The sequence below is a fragment of the Hyla sarda genome, unplaced genomic scaffold (assembly GCF_029499605.1).
Source record: "Hyla sarda isolate aHylSar1 unplaced genomic scaffold, aHylSar1.hap1 scaffold_185, whole genome shotgun sequence".
Taxonomy (NCBI): Eukaryota; Metazoa; Chordata; class Amphibia; order Anura; family Hylidae; genus Hyla; species Hyla sarda.
In genome coordinates this window covers 173,348-192,901 of record NW_026608499.1, presented here as the reverse complement: position 1 = coordinate 192,901, position 19,554 = coordinate 173,348, and the positions used below count along the sequence as shown (strand labels likewise).

At 42.7% G+C, this 19,554-nt stretch overlaps 3 non-coding genes and 1 pseudogene across 3 annotated transcripts; all 4 read left to right on the top strand.

Annotated features, from left to right (window-relative positions):
• Positions 1-2,345: 2,345 nt before the first annotated feature.
• On the top strand, positions 2,346-2,537 carry LOC130314906 (U2 spliceosomal RNA). The gene has a single exon (XR_008862515.1). It is a non-coding gene; the product is annotated as a U2 spliceosomal RNA (small nuclear RNA).
• Positions 2,538-4,627: 2,090 nt separating this feature from the next.
• Positions 4,628-4,818, top strand: LOC130314883 (U2 spliceosomal RNA). The gene has a single exon (XR_008862498.1). It is a non-coding gene; the product is annotated as a U2 spliceosomal RNA (small nuclear RNA).
• Positions 4,819-11,730: 6,912 nt separating this feature from the next.
• LOC130314923 (U2 spliceosomal RNA) lies at positions 11,731-11,916 on the top strand. The gene has a single exon (XR_008862526.1). It is a non-coding gene; the product is annotated as a U2 spliceosomal RNA (small nuclear RNA).
• A 7,179-nt stretch (positions 11,917-19,095) lies between these two features.
• LOC130314924 (U2 spliceosomal RNA) lies at positions 19,096-19,310 on the top strand (annotated as a pseudogene).
• Positions 19,311-19,554: the final 244 nt, after the last annotated feature.

Genomic DNA, 19,554 nt, shown 5'->3' with positions numbered 1-19,554 from the left:
AGCACTGTGCTGTGATGTCACTCAATACCACTGACATCACTAGGTGTAAACAACATCTCTCCTTTGCTGTGTATGTGACTATGGAGCTGTTTGGTGATGTCGTCTATTATGGCCTTCATAGAAGCAACAGGAGATTGTTGCATCCATCTAGAACCCTCAGAACTACAGTGCTATGATGTCACTCACTTCCACAGGCCTTGCAGAGTGTAAACAACAACAACCCAGCTTTGTTGTGTATGTAACCATAGGGATTTGTGATGTCACCTAGAACCTTCACAGCAGCGACAGCTTTATGAGGAGCATCAGCACTGCTCTGCCTGAGCAGAACCATCACCGCCATAGGTTGTCAAATAACCCGGGTTTAACCCACACAGGTAAGTCCAATGGGGTGCAGGCATGTCCTCTATGCTTACAGCTTCCCGTGGGTGTTGGTTTGATACCGTTTGGGGACAGCCAAGGAGGCATCTGCAGGCAACAAAGGTAGGTGTGTGCTTGTGTGTGTGTTTCCTATGCAGATCCTAAGCCCAGTGTCACATGCAAGTAGGAGGAGTAAGAAGGGTTCCTGGCAAATCCGGGTTATGGATTGCATTTAAAAAGGCCCCGTGGGAGTGCAATGGGCCCCTGTCTTGCTGCTTAGCAATAATGGTATGGGTTTAGGTTCTGCTGTGTGTACTGGTGGTTGACTGCCCCCCAGCCCAGAGTGTGCATGGAAAATTGTCTGGCAGCCTCCCTGACAGCAAGCAGTGATAGTGCCCATGAAGGGCACCTTGTTGGGCCCGCCCCTTTCACGGTTATCGCTTCTCGGCCTTTTGGCTAAGATCAAGTGTAGTTCTGCTCACTTGGTCTGGCCAGAGGGTGTCTGGGGTACCCGGCTCCTTTGCCTGGGGGGATCGTCCTTCTTAACGGAGGGACTTCACCCCCCTGCTGCTATCAGGGAGCCGGCTTAGTCCCCAGACAACGGGAGGCGATCCCCACCTACCTACTTCGGTGGGGGAGGTGTCTGGACATCATGGACATGGAGGAAGATTGCGGTTTTTCTTCGGAAGGCGTGCCGCCTTTTGCGAGACTTCGGAATGGAGTGCGTATTTCCCTGCTCGATGTCCGGAAGAAGGAAAGAGGCCTTGTCTTTGTCGTGGAAGAAGTGCTGTTTAAGTTGCTGGAAGTCAAGAGGGAGCAAATCCTATCCATGCTTGAGTTTCCCAGAAGTGGATACTACGACGTGGTGCTGGCTTCTGAAGAGGACTATGAGTCATTTTGGAACATATTGCAGCAAAAGAAGGTATGTCCGGTTTTGGAAGGGGTGGAGATAGTTCCACATTTCCCACGTAGAGAACGATTGGTGACTATAAGGATGTATAGCCCATATACTTCGGAGGAGGATATCGTTACCTTTTTGTCTCGATTCTGTGACAGTGTTCTGCCTAAAGGCAAGGTATTTAATCAATATGGACTATGGACCACCAAGTGGAGGTTCCATGTGAAATTTAAAATGGCAGATGGCAAGTTAGTGATCCCCCCAGGACGGTTTAAAATTGGTTCTGTGAACGGGGATCTGTATTTTTCTGGTATGCAAGATTTTTGCCGCAAATGTAAACAGTACGGTCACAGAAAGGAGGATTGCACGTTTTTGTGGTGTTTCAAGTGTCAAGAGGAGGGTCACGAGGTGGAAAATTGTCAAAAGAAAAGGAAATGCCATCTGTGTGGTGAGGAGGGCCATTTGCTTGGCTCGTGTCCTAAGAAAAAGTCTGAGAAAAATTCAGAGAAAAAGGAAGCTGTAAAAAGAAGCAGAGAGGAACCAGCTGAAGTGAAAGAACCAGAAGTGGAGCAGGTTCCAACTAGAAGACCTACAGAGCAGAGGAAGAAGAGAGAGGAGGAAGGGTATGTGCCAGTGCAGTATTTTGGTGTGCTTGGTGGTTTGTTGGAAAATTTGTCGGAAGCAGAAAGAAAAACGTTTGACAAAGATATGATGGATCTAAAGATAGGCTTGAAGAACCGGGAGGAAGAAGCTCGGGATAAAGTCTATTTTTCTTTCAAGGCAGACATGAACCGTTTTGTTGAAACGTATAAAATTCCAGGCTGGTTGGCGTCTCAAGTTAAGAAAGATATAGCAAATGGCAATATCAGTCGAGGACTGATAGACTTTCTAATGGTGTTTGCATGGAGGAAGGGGATGACCTTCTAATTTGGTTTTGTTTAATTAGAAAGTAATGTTTGGTTTTGCTATTTTATGTTATTTCTTATTTTGTTTTTAAATGTTCTATTTTGTTTCATTAGTGTTTAAGAAAAGAAATAAAAACATGTTACCTGATGATGAACACAAAATTGAGTTCCAAATAAGATCTTGGAACTCTGAGTGAGTTCTGAGGGCTAACTTAAAAAAAAAATCTGTTCTTATCAGTTTAATATCTGATACGTCCCCTATCTGGGGACCATATATTAAATGGATTTTTGAGAACGGGGGCCGATTTCGAAGCTTGCTTCCGTCGCCCTATGCATTGACCCGATATGGCAGTATCTTCGGGTACAGTGCACCACCCCCTTACAGGGTTAAAAAGAAAGATTCCTACTTTCATTGCTACCTGCTTGCTGGCTAGCCAGCTAGCCAGCCCTGTGGGCCTTGCTGCTGCTGCAGCCAAAAAACAAAAGGTGGTGCTGCTGCTGCTTCTGCTGCTTCTGCTTCTGCTTGTGTCTGGCCGCTGTTGGAGCGTCCAGGCACAGGACTTCTGCTGCTGACTAAATGGCCTCCTTAATTGGATCATTTGAGTAGCCAGCACACCTGTGCAGGTAGGGCATGACATGATAGGCAGCTGCCTTGATAGCGGGTGGGTGCTGAATGTTCCTAATTGACAAAATAAGATTAATGCTTATGAAGAAATATAAAATCTCATCCCTTCCCCAATATCGCGCCACACCCCTACCCCTTAATTCCCTGGTTGAACTTGATGGACATATGTCTTTTTTCGACCGTACTAACTATGTAACTATGTAACATAACATGGGGGGGGGGGGGGGGTCTCCTGGCTGTTCACACAGGTGTGTCATTGCTGTACATTGACCATGCATTGCTTCTGTGGTATTGCAAAGGCAAAGACAAATGCTTCCAGCCATCCATTGCACTAATGGATTGGTCATCAGCTGGCTGTCTATGTCCCGCATCAATATAGACCAAAGTACAGAGGGTTAGGCTATGCTATTGTGCACCTACCTGATGCATCAGAAGGTGCGAGGCCCTTGCTAAATTCTGTGCACAGACTTTGAGATCTATACTTTAGACTGTATCTAAACCTGCTCCAACATGGACTGACATTCTGGCCTACTTTCAGCCGATGCGACTTGTCTGTCGCTGAACAGTCGCTTTTTATGTATTCAGCACCTATGTATAATGTTGTAAAAATGCTCTAGAAGCTAAAGTCGCAGAAATGTCACACATATTTGGCCTGCAACTTTCTGTGCGACAAATTCAGACAGGAAAAATCAGTATAAATCCTTAGAAAATTATCCCCCAGTGTCTCCATCTGCTGGCGGTATTGAATAAGCATTGCTGCACTGATGGGGTATGCATTAGACGAAAAAAAAGAAGAAAAAGAAGAATAATACGCCCAGAAAAGAGGCGAAAAGGAGAAAAACGTAAAAAAACGTGAAAAAAAAGTAAGAGGAAGAGAAGGGAAAAAAAGGTGGAAATGGGTTTAAAAGTGATTTCGGCGGAGAAATATATATATATATATATATATATATATATATATATATATATATACGCGCACACACACACATATATATAAACGTATTCTCCGTTGAGATATTGCAGCCGCTGCTGTGTCCAGGCCCAGGAGCCTTAGCACTGTGCTGTGATGTCACTCAATACCACTGACATCACTAGGTGTAAACAACATCTCTCCTTTGCTGTGTATGTGACTATGGAGCTGTTTGGTGATGTCGTCTATTATGGCCTTCATAGAAGCAACAGGAGATTGTTGCATCCATCTAGAACCCTCAGAACTACAGTGCTATGATGTCACTCACTTCCACAGGCCTTGCAGAGTGTAAACAACAACAACCCAGCTTTGTTGTGTATGTAACCATAGGGATTTGTGATGTCACCTAGAACCTTCACAGCAGCGACAGCTTTATGAGGAGCATCAGCACTGCTCTGCCTGAGCAGAACCATCACCGCCATAGGTTGTCAAATAACCCGGGTTTAACCCACACAGGTAAGTCCAATGGGGTGCAGGCATGTCCTCTATGCTTACAGCTTCCCGTGGGTGTTGGTTTGATACCGTTTGGGGACAGCCAAGGAGGCATCTGCAGGCAACAAAGGTAGGTGTGTGCTTGTGTGTGTGTTTCCTATGCAGATCCTAAGCCCAGTGTCACATGCAAGTAGGAGGAGTAAGAAGGGTTCCTGGCAAATCCGGGTTATGGATTGCATTTAAAAAGGCCCCGTGGGAGTGCAATGGGCCCCTGTCTTGCTGCTTAGCAATAATGGTATGGGTTTAGGTTCTGCTGTGTGTACTGGTGGTTGACTGCCCCCCAGCCCAGAGTGTGCATGGAAAATTGTCTGGCAGCCTCCCTGACAGCAAGCAGTGATAGTGCCCATGAAGGGCACCTTGTTGGGCCCGCCCCTTTCACGGTTATCGCTTCTCGGCCTTTTGGCTAAGATCAAGTGTAGTATCTGTTCTTATCAGTTTAATATCTGATACGTCCCCTATCTGGGGACCATATATTAAATGGATTTTTGAGAACGGGGGCCGATTTCGAAGCTTGCTTCCGTCACCCTATGCATTGACCCGATATGGCAGTATCTTCGGGTACAGTGCACCACCCCCTTACAGGGTTAAAAAGAAAGATTCCTACTTTCATTGCTACCTGCTTGCTGGCTAGCCAGCTAGCCAGCCCTGTGGGCCTTGCTGCTGCTGCAGCCAAAAAACAAAAGGTGGTGCTGCTGCTGCTTCTGCTGCTTCTGCTTCTGCTTGTGTCTGGCCGCTGTTGGAGCGTCCAGGCACAGGACTTCTGCTGCTGCTGACTAAATGGCCTCCTTAATTGGATCATTTGAGTAGCCAGCACACCTGTGCAGGTAGGGCATGACATGATAGGCAGCTGCCTTGATAGCGGGTGGGTGCTGAATGTTCCTAATTGACAAAATAAGATTAATGCTTATGAAGAAATATAAAATCTCATCCCTTCCCCAATATCGCGCCACACCCCTACCCCTTAATTCCCTGGTTGAACTTGATGGACATATGTCTTTTTTCGACCGTACTAACTATGTAACTATGTAACATAACATGGGGGGGGGGGGGGTCTCCTGGCTGTTCACACAGGTGTGTCATTGCTGTACATTGACCATGCATTGCTTCTGTGGTATTGCAAAGGCAAAGACAAATGCTTCCAGCCATCCATTGCACTAATGGATTGGTCATCAGCTGGCTGTCTATGTCCCGCATCAATATAGACCAAAGTACAGAGGGTTAGGCTATGCTATTGTGCACCTACCTGATGCATCAGAAGGTGCGAGGCCCTTGCTAAATTCTGTGCACAGACTTTGAGATCTATACTTTAGACTGTATCTAAACCTGCTCCAACATGGACTGACATTCTGGCCTACTTTCAGCCGATGCGACTTGTCTGTCGCTGAACAGTCGCTTTTTATGTATTCAGCACCTATGTATAATGTTGTAAAAATGCTCTAGAAGCTAAAGTCGCAGAAATGTCACACATATTTGGCCTGCAACTTTCTGTGCGACAAATTCAGACAGGAAAAATCAGTATAAATCCTTAGAAAATTATCCCCCAGTGTCTCCATCTGCTGGCGGTATTGAATAAGCATTGCTGCACTGATGGGGTATGCATTAGACGAAAAAAAAGAAGAAAAAGAAGAATAATACGCCCAGAAAAGAGGCGAAAAGGAGAAAAACGTAAAAAAACGTGAAAAAAAAGTAAGAGGAAGAGAAGGGAAAAAAAGGTGGAAATGGGTTTAAAAGTGATTTCGGCGGAGAAATATATATATATATATATATATATATATATATATATATATATATATATATATACGCGCACACACACACATATATATAAACGTATTCTCCGTTGAGATATTGCAGCCGCTGCTGTGTCCAGGCCCAGGAGCCTTAGCACTGTGCTGTGATGTCACTCAATACCACTGACATCACTAGGTGTAAACAACATCTCTCCTTTGCTGTGTATGTGACTATGGAGCTGTTTGGTGATGTCGTCTATTATGGCCTTCATAGAAGCAACAGGAGATTGTTGCATCCATCTAGAACCCTCAGAACTACAGTGCTATGATGTCACTCACTTCCACAGGCCTTGCAGAGTGTAAACAACAACAACCCAGCTTTGTTGTGTATGTAACCATAGGGATTTGTGATGTCACCTAGAACCTTCACAGCAGCGACAGCTTTATGAGGAGCATCAGCACTGCTCTGCCTGAGCAGAACCATCACCGCCATAGGTTGTCAAATAACCCGGGTTTAACCCACACAGGTAAGTCCAATGGGGTGCAGGCATGTCCTCTATGCTTACAGCTTCCCGTGGGTGTTGGTTTGATACCGTTTGGGGACAGCCAAGGAGGCATCTGCAGGCAACAAAGGTAGGTGTGTGCTTGTGTGTGTGTTTCCTATGCAGATCCTAAGCCCAGTGTCACATGCAAGTAGGAGGAGTAAGAAGGGTTCCTGGCAAATCCGGGTTATGGATTGCATTTAAAAAGGCCCCGTGGGAGTGCAATGGGCCCCTGTCTTGCTGCTTAGCAATAATGGTATGGGTTTAGGTTCTGCTGTGTGTACTGGTGTTTGACTGCCCCCCAGCCCAGAGTGTGCATGGAAAATTGTCTGGCAGCCTCCCTGACAGCAAGCAGTGATAGTGCCCATGAAGGGCACCTTGTTGGGCCCGCCCCTTTCACAGTTATCGCTTCTCGGCCTTTTGGCTAAGATCAAGTGTAAACTTGGTCTGGGTCAGGGGTGCGGGTGTTCTGCTGAGCAGGAATCCGGAGTGGTGATCTTACTGTGGAATCGACAGACAAGAGAAGAACAATGGCTGGAAAGGAATACCTCCCTGCGATTGAGAAGACTGTACGTTTTGTGGTGGAAACTTCTGACCGGGGTAAGAATCGGATTGAGTACATTGGACATGAACTTGTGGAGAAATTGGGTGGTTTTGGCATGGATAGTTTGTTCTGTGTGCAAGAGAATAGGAAGCAAGGAATATATGATGTGTCCTTCATCTATGAAGCTGATTGCCAGAACTTCTATGAATGTTTGAAAAGAAATGCCAATAACCCTGTCTTGGAAAATGTAAAGTTTTTTCCTCTGTTTGAGATGGGAGTGAAGACTCTGTTTGTACATATGTACAATCCGTTCTTAGACCCGGATATGATTAAGAACTTTCTAAGTATCTACTGTGAAAGTGTCCAAGGGGGAGTGAAGCAAACTAGTAGTTTGGGTGTGTTTAACGGCACATGGAAGTTCTTTGTAAAACTGAAGCTGGATCCTGGGAGCATTGGTGGAGTGAAACACCCACCGGCCAATTTTTCAATCGCTGGAAACCGGGGTTATGTCTATTATTATGGCCAGCCATTGTTTTGCCGTGATTGTTTGCTGTTTGGACATTTTAAAGAGGCTTGTCCAGGTAATAAGAAGTGCCGAAATTGTAAAATGCCAGGGCATGAAGCGGGAGCTTGTCCACAGCCCAGAACTTGTGATCTTTGTGGCCTTGTTGGACATGTGTATAGAAATTGTCCGGAGGTGGCTAAGAGGGAGAAGGAGAAAGAGGCCAGAAAAGATTTGGCAATTAAAAAAAGGGAAAAGGCAAAGGCAGACATGGCAGAAAAGAGTGTGATTGCTATTATTGAGAAAGCAACGGTGGTGGAAGAGAAGGTGCAGGAGGAGATTGAAGAGGAGATGGAGGAGGAGGTGAGAATTGAAGAGGTGCCTAGTCCTCAGGTGTCTGGCACTCAAAAAGTTGAATGGTCGAATTCAGAAGAGGAAAGTGCTAAAGAGAGAGAGGAAGATCTTTTTCGTCCCCCACGGAAGGCGGCGAGAGGTGCCAGTGGTGAAAAGATGGAGCAGACGGTGGTGGAGACGAGTAATCGTTTTGCCGCAATATCTGAGGGTGAAATGGATAAATGCATTGGAGAAGAAACTTCTCCCTCGACACTGAGCCGTAAAGTTCATTAACTCTCTTCTAGGTTTTTTCTTCCTATGGGTTGTTATTTGATTAGATATGTCTTTTTCGGTTAGTTTGTCAAATGTTAGAGTCTTTAAAAATAAGAATAGAAGAGCGGCCATTCTGGAGGAATTGGCAGGAACTAATAATGACATAATTTGTCTACAGGAATGTGGATTGGATTTTCCTCCAAAAAAGGAGGAGTGGAGATATGGACCAGCAGTGTGGTCTTGCTCTAATGTAAATAGAAATGATGGAGTTGGGGTTTTGTTTAGAAATAATAAGTTTAAAGTTTGTAGTCAAATGGTGTTAAGGGAAGGAAGGTGTGTGTTGGTGGAGGTTGGGTTACATGGGTTTAAGTTTAAGTTAATTAATGTTTATGCACCTGTGAATAAGGAGGAGAGGGTGGGTTTGTTTGAAATAATTAAGGGGTTTTTGTCTGGGAAGGAACCAGTGTTGTTAGTAGGTGATTTCAACTGTGAGATTGGGAGGGATGCGGATGTTTCTGGAAATATGCTTAAGAGTATGGTGAGTGATTTCAAGTTAAGAGATGTGGTTGAAGTGTGTGGTGTGAATCCTGTGTTAGCAACATATCATGCTGAGAGTGGAAGGAGTGAGTCAAGATTAGATATGTGTTTTGTGTCCAAAATGATAGGATGTATGTGGTATAAGCAAGAGAGAGTGATTTATTCTGATCATGAGCGTGTGAGTTGTGGTTTGGTGTTGGATGAGATTTGCATAAGTGGGAGGGGTTACTGGAAGCTTAATGTGAAACTGTTGGATGAAAAGGAGGTATATGATAGGTATATTAAGAAGTATAAGTTATGGTGTGAGAAGAAAAAAGAATTTTTGGATTTATTGTGTTGGTGGGAGTGGGTTAAAGAAAGAACTAAGGTTTTTTTCAAGAGGGAAGGTTATAAAAGGAAAGCTAGGGAAAGAAAGAAGTATGAATGGCTGAATAAAAGGTTGGGGTTTCTCATTAAGTTGAAAAAGAAGGGATGGAGAGTGGATGGTAAGATTGATGCTGTGAAAAGAGATATAAAAGATTGGTTGAATGAAAGAGGAAAAGAGTTAATGTACCGAGCAAGAGTGGACAAATTGGAGAAGGATGAAAAGTGCTCAAGATATTTTTTTAAGAAAGTGATTGGGAGAAAGGATGATTTAGTGAGTGTGTATGATAATGATGGTGGTTTGGTGAGAGGCAAAGCTGTACTGAATGTGGTGAAAGAGTTTTATGAGGACTTATATGCAGTCAAACAGTGTGATAGGGGTTTGGCTGAGGAAGTGCTGGAAGTGATTGATAAGAAGGTAGATTGTAATGAGTATGAGAGTTTAATGAGAGAGATTGGAATGGAAGAAATTAAAAGGACGGTTGATAGTATGGCTAAAAATAAGACTCCTGGAGAGGATGGGTTGTCGGCTGAGTTTTATGTGAAATTGTGGGATGTACTGAAGGATGATATGGAGAGTATCTTTAAGTATATGTGGGCTAATGGAAGATTGGTGGAAAGTATGAAGAGTGGGATAGTGGTTTTGATTTATAAGAAAGGGGATGTGAATGATGTAAGGAATTGGAGGCCGATAACTTTGTTGAATGTGGATTATAAAATATTTGCAAAGCTGATTACAAATAGAATGAGGGACGTGATAGAGCAAGTGATTGGGGAGGAGCAAGTGTGTGGTGTGCCAGGAAGAAGAATTAGTGAGAATTTGTGTTTGTTGAGAGATATATTGTGGGATGGTATGTGTAGAAAGCAGGTGGTTCGTGTGTTGTCAATTGATTTTGAAAAAGCTTTTGACCGTTTGTCGCATGGGTTTTTGTTTAAGGTGCTAGTTAAAATGGGGTTTCCAGGTGATTTTGTGAATATTGTGAGAATGTTGTATAAGGAAGTGTATAGTAAGATTCTGATTAATGGATGGATGACTGAGGAGATTAAAGTATGTTCAGGGGTGAGACAGGGATGTCCCTTGTCACCTATTGCTTTTATTTGTGCTATGGAACCATTATTAGAATTATTGCGTAAGGATAAATGTGTGAGAGGTGTGAGAGTTCCGGGGGGTCGTGGTAAAGAGGTTAAAGTGTTGGCTTATATGGATGATGTATGTGTGGTAAGTGAATCTGTTGCGGCTGTAAGAAGATCCAAGTTATTGGTAAGTCTGTTTTGTGGTGCGTCTGGTTTTAAGGTCAATTGGGGAAAGAGTGAATATAAATGTTTTGGTGGTGTGACTCAGAGTGAGGATGTTGGTATGGAAGGGGTGGAAGGGCCTATTCAGGTGTTGGGGGTGAAAATGGATGAACGGTTGGATGGTAGAAATAGTTGGGAGGATGTGGGGAAGAGAGTGCAAAAGAAATTGAATTTTTGGAGGTTGAGAGAGTTGTCAATGGTTGGTAAGGTTATGATAGTGAAGAGTGTGATTTTGCCAATACTGTTATATGTTGCTGTTGTGTTTCCGCCAAGTTATATGGTTTTGCGAAAGGTGAAAAGAATGTTATTTGTGTTTTTGTGGGGTACAAAGATGGAAAGAGTTAAGAGAGAGATTGTAATGAAAGATGGTAAAAATGGAGGAATGGACTTTCCGAATGTTGATGTGTATCTGGGTGTGAATATTGTTTTTGCTTTGAAAAGAATGATGGGAGGTGAAAAGAGTTGTGCATGTATGGTGAGATATTTGGGTGGCAGTGTGTTATGTAAATTGGGTTGGTTGGAAAGAGATTTGAGAGTGCCTTATGCTTTTGTGTGTCCTAGTTGGTATGTATATGTGGTGAAATTTTTGGAGAATTATAGGTTGATTGGTGTGGGTCCAGAAGTGTTTGTGAGTAAAAAGAGTATGATTGGGTACATTAAAAAAGAGGAAGTTGAATGTTCAATTAATATGGTGAGAGCTGTAGATGTGGGGAGAGTGTGGAAGAGTATAATGACTGTTGGAGTAACAAATAGACAACGTGAGATAGTATGGCAGAGTTTGCATGGTGCGTTACCGGTAAGAGAATTTCAAAGAAATAGAGGGATTGGAAGGTATGAGAGGTGTCCAAGAGATGGGTGTGATGGGATTGAGAGTGTGATGCATGTATTTTGGAATTGTGAAATGGCGCAAGGTGTGTGGAAAGGGATGAGTTTGCTGTTTAAAGAATTGACTGGTATTAGGTATATGTCGTATGATGTGGCTATGTTTGGACTTAGTATGGTAGGGAGAGATAAGGAAAGGGTTTTTTTTGTGTTGCTTGCCATTATTAAAGAAGTACTTTGGGATGTTAGGAATTTATGTGTATTCAAAAGAAAAAACGTGTCGGTGGAGGGTTGTATTAAGATGATTCTAGATAGGTTATATGTTGTTTATTTGTGTGATAGGAAGAATTTGGGGGATAAGGATGCTGAGGGGATATGGAAGTTTTTGAAATGGAGATATCTTGTGAGTTTGTAATTGGTGATGGTATTTATGTTTGTTTGAAATTGAAAATAAAAAGAAAGACCTAATGATGAGTTGGACTTTACTTCAGAAAGTCTAAGTGACGAAGTATGGAGTTGGATTTTGATGTTTTAATGTCCAAACCTGAAGGTTTAAAAAAAAAAAAAAAAAAAAAAAAAATCTGTTCTTATCAGTTTAATATCTGATACGTCCCCTATCTGGGGACCATATATTAAATGGATTTTTGAGAACGGGGGCCGATTTCGAAGCTTGCTTCCGTCGCCCTATGCATTGACCCGATATGGCAGTATCTTCGGGTACAGTGCACCACCCCCTTACAGGGTTAAAAAGAAAGATTCCTACTTTCATTGCTACCTGCTTGCTGGCTAGCCAGCTAGCCAGCCCTGTGGGCCTTGCTGCTGCTGCAGCCAAAAAACAAAAGGTGGTGCTGCTGCTGCTTCTGCTGCTTCTGCTTCTGCTTGTGTCTGGCCGCTGTTGGAGCGTCCAGGCACAGGACTTCTGCTGCTGCTGACTAAATGGCCTCCTTAATTGGATCATTTGAGTAGCCAGCACACCTGTGCAGGTAGGGCATGACATGATAGGCAGCTGCCTTGATAGCGGGTGGGTGCTGAATGTTCCTAATTGACAAAATAAGATTAATGCTTATGAAGAAATATAAAATCTCATCCCTTCCCCAATATCGCGCCACACCCCTACCCCTTAATTCCCTGGTTGAACTTGATGGACATATGTCTTTTTTCGACCGTACTAACTATGTAACTATGTAACATAACATGGGGGGGGGGGTCTCCTGGCTGTTCACACAGGTGTGTCATTGCTGTACATTGACCATGCATTGCTTCTGTGGTATTGCAAAGGCAAAGACAAATGCTTCCAGCCATCCATTGCACTAATGGATTGGTCATCAGCTGGCTGTCTATGTCCCGCATCAATATAGACCAAAGTACAGAGGGTTAGGCTATGCTATTGTGCACCTACCTGATGCATCAGAAGGTGCGAGGCCCTTGCTAAATTCTGTGCACAGACTTTGAGATCTATACTTTAGACTGTATCTAAACCTGCTCCAACATGGACTGACATTCTGGCCTACTTTCAGCCGATGCGACTTGTCTGTCGCTGAACAGTCGCTTTTTATGTATTCAGCACCTATGTATAATGTTGTAAAAATGCTCTAGAAGCTAAAGTCGCAGAAATGTCACACATATTTGGCCTGCAACTTTCTGTGCGACAAATTCAGACAGGAAAAATCAGTATAAATCCTTCGAAAATTATCCCCCAGTGTCTCCATCTGCTGGCGGTATTGAATAAGCATTGCTGCACTGATGGGGTATGCATTAGACGAAAAAAAAGAAGAAAAAGAAGAATAATACGCCCAGAAAAGAGGCGAAAAGGAGAAAAACGTAAAAAAACGTGAAAAAAAAGTAAGAGGAAGAGAAGGGAAAAAAAGGTGGAAATGGGTTTAAAAGTGATTTCGGCGGAGAAATATATATATATATATATATATATATATATATATATATATATACGCGCACACACACACATATATATAAACGTATTCTCCGTTGAGATATTGCAGCCGCTGCTGTGTCCAGGCCCAGGAGCCTTAGCACTGTGCTGTGATGTCACTCAATACCACTGACATCACTAGGTGTAAACAACATCTCTCCTTTGCTGTGTATGTGACTATGGAGCTGTTTGGTGATGTCGTCTATTATGGCCTTCATAGAAGCAACAGGAGATTGTTGCATCCATCTAGAACCCTCAGAACTACAGTGCTATGATGTCACTCACTTCCACAGGCCTTGCAGAGTGTAAACAACAACAACCCAGCTTTGTTGTGTATGTAACCATAGGGATTTGTGATGTCACCTAGAACCTTCACAGCAGCGACAGCTTTATGAGGAGCATCAGCACTGCTCTGCCTGAGCAGAACCATCACCGCCATAGGTTGTCAAATAACCCGGGTTTAACCCACACAGGTAAGTCCAATGGGGTGCAGGCATGTCCTCTATGCTTACAGCTTCCCGTGGGTGTTGGTTTGATACCGTTTGGGGACAGCCAAGGAGGCATCTGCAGGCAACAAAGGTAGGTGTGTGCTTGTGTGTGTGTTTCCTATGCAGATCCTAAGCCCAGTGTCACATGCAAGTAGGAGGAGTAAGAAGGGTTCCTGGCAAATCCGGGTTATGGATTGCATTTAAAAAGGCCCCGTGGGAGTGCAATGGGCCCCTGTCTTGCTGCTTAGCAATAATGGTATGGGTTTAGGTTCTGCTGTGTGTACTGGTGGTTGACTGCCCCCCAGCCCAGAGTGTGCATGGAAAATTGTCTGGCAGCCTCCCTGACAGCAAGCAGTGATAGTGCCCATGAAGGGCACCTTGTTGGGCCCGCCCCTTTCACGGTTATCGCTTCTCGGCCTTTTGGCTTCGATCCTGTGCGGTTTACCGGGCAGGGTAGGAGTCGGAAGGGGTGGTGATCGGGGCCCTCTTTTGCGGGGGGCCCTGGATTGTTACTGGGTTGCGATAGTGGGTATCTTAACCTGCAAAAATGAGCGGAGAGAGGACTCGAGGACTCGAGGATACGGTGCGGATTTACGTTCCTGGCGAACACCGGGGGACGATTGGATTGGATCAAGTTGTGCTGGAGATTCTTCGCAAGCTCCAGTACCTTCAGGTATGGCATGTAATCGCTATGCAAGACTTCCCTAGGCAAGGGATTTACGATATAACCTTTTATGATTCTGAGGTTTGCCAGAGGGTCTACATGGACTTAGAAGTGATGAAGAGGAGGAATGAGCCAGCTATAATGAGTAAGGTGAAAGTGGAGCCATTATTCATGAATATGTCTAAGGTTGTTATAGTCCATATGTACAACCCGAAGGTTTCGGATGAGATGGTGACCAATTTTTTGTACCGATATTGTGATGAAGTTAAATTTCTTGGAAGACTCAAGAACAGACATGGGTACTTTAATTGTAAAAGGAAATTTGTTGTAAAATTTAAAAAGGACGAAGGAATGGAAGAGGGAAGGAAGAGTATACCACAGGTATTTTCTATTGGAGGAGAAAGAGGTTTTTGTTTTTATGAAGGACAGTTGCAGTACTGTAGACGTTGTCACGCTTATGGACATGTACAGGAGTCTTGCCCTGAGCAAGGAGTATGCTGCAGGAATTGTGGGAAATCAGGTCACAACTCGGGTGAATGTACTGAGAAGAAAACGTGTGATATCTGTGGTAGTGAGGAGCATTTGGCTAGAGGATGCAGTTTATGGTATAGAAAGAAAATGAGCTATGCTGACGCAGCAGGAAATAGAAGAGAGGAAAGAGGAGAAAGGCCATTTCCACGTGTTTTTGGTGTGAATGCTGAGGTGACTCAGGTGATTGACGAGAACTCTGTAAAAGGGAGTGCAGCAGGTGTGACAGTGCAGCACATGAATACTCAGGAAAAATCTGGAAAAGGGGAGGAGGGTGACTCCACTGGTGTGCATTGTGAGGAGACTGGTGTTGGTGAAGAGTTTACTGAGGTCAGTAAGAAGAAAGCACGTAAAGGGAAAAAAGAGAAAGTGGTGGAGAGTGTGGAGACTGTGTGTAGGGAGGTTCCCCCATGTGAAGAAACAATTGAGGATTTTGAATGCCCAAACCCAGTGGTGGGGGAGGAGGAGGGGATGGAGTTTCAGGAGAATGAGAGTGAGAGATCCCTAACACCTGGGCAGAGGGTGATTAGTGGGGAGGAGAATGTAACATCTGAAGAGGAGGAGAAGGAGGAGGAGGAGGGGGAAGATGAAGATGAAAATGCAAATGGAGGCTTTCAAGGTAAAAGTAAAAGGTGTAAGAAAGGGAGTTGGTCAGGGGATCAGACGGATCCTGTGTATGGAGGTGAGAAAATGATGGACAGGGACTCTCAAGTGGGGTCGCCTGATTGCTATGGGATGCTGCTAAGGAAGGTTGAAGGTCAGAATACTAACTTCTAGTTAAAATGGATGTTAAGAAAATGGATTGCCTTCTTTCCTTTTTAATGGCATTGGTTGTGGCTACTCTTAATGTTCGGAGTATAGGAACAACCATCAGAAGAGCAGCAGTTTTTGATTTTTTGGAGAATGTGAAGGGAGATATATTTTGTTTACAGGAGTGTGCAATTAAGTCTGCACCTTATGTAGATGAATGGAAGAGAGGGCAGTCTTTTTGGTCTACATGCACAGAGAATAAAAATGAAGGTGTGGGGATTTTATTGTGTAACAGGGACATTAAAGTTTTAAATTGCCAAGTTTTAGTACCAGGTCGTTGTATGGTTTTAAATTTTGAGTTTTTAGGCCAGAGAATGAGAGTTTTTAATGTATATGCGCCAGCAGAAAAACAGGCACGTGTGTTATTTTTAGAGTCTCTTAAACTTTTTATTCCTGGTCGTGATGGTACTATTATTGTTGGTGATTTTAACTGCATTAGATCCGTCAATGATCGTGAGAGCTCTGCTAAGGTTAGAACTGATATTACTTCAAATGTTTTAAACCAAATTATTCAAGACTTACATTATTCTGATGTTGGACTGATGGTTAGCACTGATGAAAGATACACCTATATATCAGATAGTGGCCGCTGTAAATCCCGGATTGATTACATTCTTGTCTCTGAGGGGATTAAGGTGGTCCGGTGCAATCAAATGATGTCAACTTTCTCAGATCATAAGATGGTGTCGGCAGAAATAAGTATTGCAGAGTCCTTTCATTTTGGTAGAGGGCTCTGGAAATTAAATGTAAGTCTATTAGAAGATGAAGAAGTAATGGCCGGTTTTAAAGATTTTTTTTTATCTTGTACTTCTAAACAATCTGTTTTTAGTAATGTTTTAGCTTGGTGGGATTGGGCAAAAAGTGAGTTTGCTAAGTATTTTAAGTTCATTTGCATAAGGAGGGCACAAGAAAAGAGGAGGGGTTATGAAAGGCTTATCTCACGTTTAGAAACTCTCTTTAAGTTTAAACATGTTGGTGTGGAGGAGGAAATTGAGAAGGTGAAAATTGAGATGAAGAACAGGTTGTTGGAAAGAGGTAGAAATATTGTTTTTAAATCCAAAGTTCAACATTTGGAGGAAAATGAACAATGTACAAGATATTTCTTTAAAAAATGTTTTAATGCTAGGGGTGTTTTTAAGTCTGTTTTAACTCCTACAGGGGAAGTTGTTGGTGATCAGATGGTGAAGGAGATTGGCAGATTTTATGAAACACTTTTTAGTAATAAGAGCAGAGCCAGTGAGACGGAGATGAATGATTATTGTAATATTTTAGAGAATAATGTCCCTGAAGGAAAAAGTGCATTTTTAATTGAGGAAGTTTGTGAAGGGGAGATCAAGCAGGCTCTGGACAAGACAGCGAAAGGGAAGACACCGGGCTGTGATGGCCTCCCCTTTGAGTTTTATTCAGTTTTTTGGCATATTTTAAAGCAAGATTTTACACGGGTGGTGCAATATGTTTTTAACTCAGGTATTTTAGCGGAGTCTATGAAGAAAGGAGTTATTACCTTGATACATAAGAAAGGTGATGAAAGAGATTTGAAAAACTGGAGGCCGATCACATTATTGAATACAGGTTATAAGATCATTGCAAAGATTGTGGCGAACAGGATGAGTGACATAGTTGAGCACCTTGTTGGAGAATACCAAGTTTGTGCAGTGCCAAATAGGAGAATAACTGATAATTTATTAGTTTTAAGAGACTCTATTTATTATAGTAATTTTAATAAGAATGCACTTTTTGTGGAATCCATTGATTTTGAAAAAGCTTATGACAGAGTTGCTCATGATTTTATGTTTATGGTTTTAAAGCATATGGGTATTCCTGAGAAGCTACTGTTTGTGATTAAAAGTTTTTATTATGGGGCAACAAGTCAGATTTTAGTCAATGGACATGTGGGGCCGGGTTTTAATATTTTATCAGGAGTACGACAGGGATGCCCACTCTCCCCAATTTTATTCATTTGTGTCATTGAGGCCTTGCTCAAAAATGTACAGAAGGACAAATGTGTGAGTGGTGTTTTTATCCCGGGAAGTAATGGAAGGAATTTGAAGGTTTTAAGTTACATGGATGATGTGGTTTTTACTTGCACTTCCCAAGCTGATCTTAATAGAGTGAATTTGCATGTAAAGATTTTTTGTTGTATTGCTGGTATGAAAGTCAATTGGGGGAAGTGCCAATTGAGTAATTTTGGAAAGCAAGGAAAAGTGGTGGTGGATGGCGTGGATGAGAAGGAAGATATTGAAGTGTTAGGCGTTGTTTTTGAAAAAAATCTAAAAGGAGGGAAAAGTTATGAGAAGTTGGAGGAGAAGATAGAGAAGAAATTATCTTTTTGGAAATTGAGAAACTTGTCCCTTAAAGGTAAAGTTCTGATTTTAAAGGCAGTAATTTTGCCACTACTATTATATACTGCAATGGTTTTCCCACCCGGCAAATTATGGTCCAGAAGGATGACAAGGAAGTTGTTTATTTTTTTCTGGGGTTCAAAGATGGAAAAGATGAAGAGGGAGGAAGTGATGAAGAGCGTGAAGAAAGGCGGATATAATTTCCCGGATATTAATCTGTTTTTAAAGACTCATTACTTTCTTTTAATTTATAAAGTGTCTCAGTGCAATAATTGGGTGGCAGACATGAGCAGGTATTTGGCAGGATGGTTGTTTTCCAAATGGGGCTGGTGTGAGAAGGATCTGAGGAGACCAATAGCGCAAGTTATACCTACCTTCTATGTGGTTCTCAGGTCTTTCAGTGATCAATTTGGTTTGAGTTCCCTGGGAAAACCTGAGAAAAAGAAAATTGAAAATGAAATAAGAAAAAATGAGAGATTATATGAAGTACCATTCTGCACTACTGCTCAGTCTGTGAAGATCTGGAATCTTTTTAATGTTAGAGGATTATCGAATAGACAGAGAGATGTAAACTGGATGACTTTTCATGGCTGCCTCCCAACCAGAGCTTTCCTGAATGGACGAGGAATAAGAGTGAGCGAGAAATGTCCAAGAGAGGGTTGTGGAGGCAGGGAGGATACAGTGCACTTATTTTGGAACTGTTTTTATGCAAGAGAATTTTTTATGCTTCTACAGAGGTTTTTTTCTGCAATCACGGGATATGTTGATTTTAATTTTGAGAAGATTTTTATTGGTCAGGATTTTAGCAGGAGAGAGGACACACGTGAAAGCTGGATTGTATTTTCTGTTTTTAAAGAAGTTTTATGGGATTCTAGAAACCTGCTTGTTTTTAAAAATGTGTGTATTTCTCCAAGGGAGTTGAAGAGACTTTTTTTTGGAAGGTTGTTTATTATTTTTCTATTTGACAAGAAGAGAATGGGAGAGGAAGAGGCTGAAAAGATTTGGAGATACAAGGAATGGAGAAAGTTGTAAGTATCCTGATCAAGGTTTTGAATTTGTGCTTCTCTTATAGTTTTCTTATTGAGATATTTTTCCGCATGATGTTTTTTCAGACTTTGTTTAGAAGTGATGAGTTTTGGTAGGTGACCTGATGATCGCTTGAACAATAGTCTGTAACTGAGGAAACAAAAAAAAAAAAAAAAAAAAAAAAAAAAATCTGTTCTTTTCAGTTTAATATCTGATACGTCCCCTATCTGGGGACCATATATTAAATGGATTTTTGAGAACGGGGGCCGATTTCGAAGCTTGCTTCCGTCGCCCTATGCATTGACCCGATATGGCAGTATCTTCGGGTACAGTGCACCACCCCCTTACAGGGTTAAAAAGAAAGATTCCTACTTTCATTGCTACCTGCTTGCTGGCTAGCCAGCTAGCCAGCCCTGTGGGCCTTGCTGCTGCTGCAGCCAAAAAACAAAAGGTGGTGCTGCTGCTGCTTCTGCTGCTTCTGCTTCTGCTTGTGTCTGGCCGCTGTTGGAGCGTCCAGGCACAGGACTTCTGCTGCTGCTGACTAAATGGCCTCCTTAATTGGATCATTTGAGTAGCCAGCACACCT